Raw genomic sequence first — 1,308 nt, 5'->3', positions numbered from 1 at the left:
ACGTCGTCGGCAAACAAACGAACGGTGGTGGCAGAGAGCAGAGATCGCAGTTACGCCTGACGGATTCGTTCATGCTGCCGAATTTCATGCTACGGGTCACCCCCTCCCTCCTCCTCCCTTCCCTGGTCGCATTGATTACGGGCCTGTCATTTAAAGGTGAACCTAGGAGGGGAAGGAAACGAAATCGAGGGAAAAAGAGAATATCGAGAGAGTCGTTCGAGAGAGGTGAGAGGGGTGGCCCTCGCACGTTGGAAAAGGCGGAATAATATCGTCCTGTGACGAAATCTTTCCGGTAAACTCCCTGGTGGCGTATCCCTAGCCTAGACTTTCCCTCTCCTCGAAACGAAACGAAGAGAAAATTGGAAGAGGAGGAGGAGGAGGAGGAGGCGACCGGTTGCGCGGCCGGATAAGAGAAAGAGATGAAGAGGGAGGGGGCAGCGAACCCCCTTGAAACGCCGCCTCCTCTGGGACTCGCGAATGAAATTTCATTTCGGAAGCGGCGTAATCTCGGAATTGTTACTTGACTTCGTTCGTTGAAACGGGAGCATGAAAGGGATCCTTCCAAGAGATTCGTTCTTCGTAATCGGTGAAATCATCCCGCCCGCACCTCGCCCCCCGCCGGTTCGCGCCCTCCCCGCCCGTTAGAATCGTTCTAAACATTTCTACAGCTACTTTCGAGGCCGGCCCCTCTTCAACGAGCAAACCTTATTGTTTCGTACACCTGTGTTTTCAATTGGCTCGAGAGGAAAGGGGAAGAAGGTTGATCAGCCTCGAGAGCAGGCTCTAACTACATCCTTGGAATCGATGCAATCTGTAGGCCTCGATAAATCGAGTCATAACGGGGGAGGGAAGGATATATATTAGAAAATTAAGAGGATTTTACGATTCGCATATTTCTTCTATCTCGTGTCTGTTTAAGAAATTCGATAAAAAAGGAAAGGGGAGGCAAGAAAGGAGACGTTCGTTCCAGTTGTAATTTGTTCGAGTATATAATAATTTCTTCGTCGAACACGTACGAATCACTCTCTCGTATCGATCTCGATTTGACGAAAGTTTTTATACGCGATACAAATCGCGACAATGGCGTCGCAATAACGTTAAAAGAAGAAAATGAACGAATGAAAGAAAAAAAAGAAAAAAGGAAAAAGAAGATAATCGGAGGTCCCTCAGATCGAAACGTACACAAGAATACGTACGAATTGTGTCCAGATTCCATTGATGGAAATAGCCGGGAGCAAAGACATGGGGAGTAAGTATTGACCGAGAGGAGATACAAGATATTTACGTCCACAACGATGCGCCTTATTG

Source organism: Apis dorsata, unplaced genomic scaffold (genome assembly GCF_000469605.1).
Source record: "Apis dorsata unplaced genomic scaffold, Apis dorsata 1.3 scaffold_74, whole genome shotgun sequence".
NCBI lineage: Eukaryota > Metazoa > Arthropoda > Insecta > Hymenoptera > Apidae > Apis > Apis dorsata.
This window is presented reverse-complemented; position numbering follows the sequence as displayed.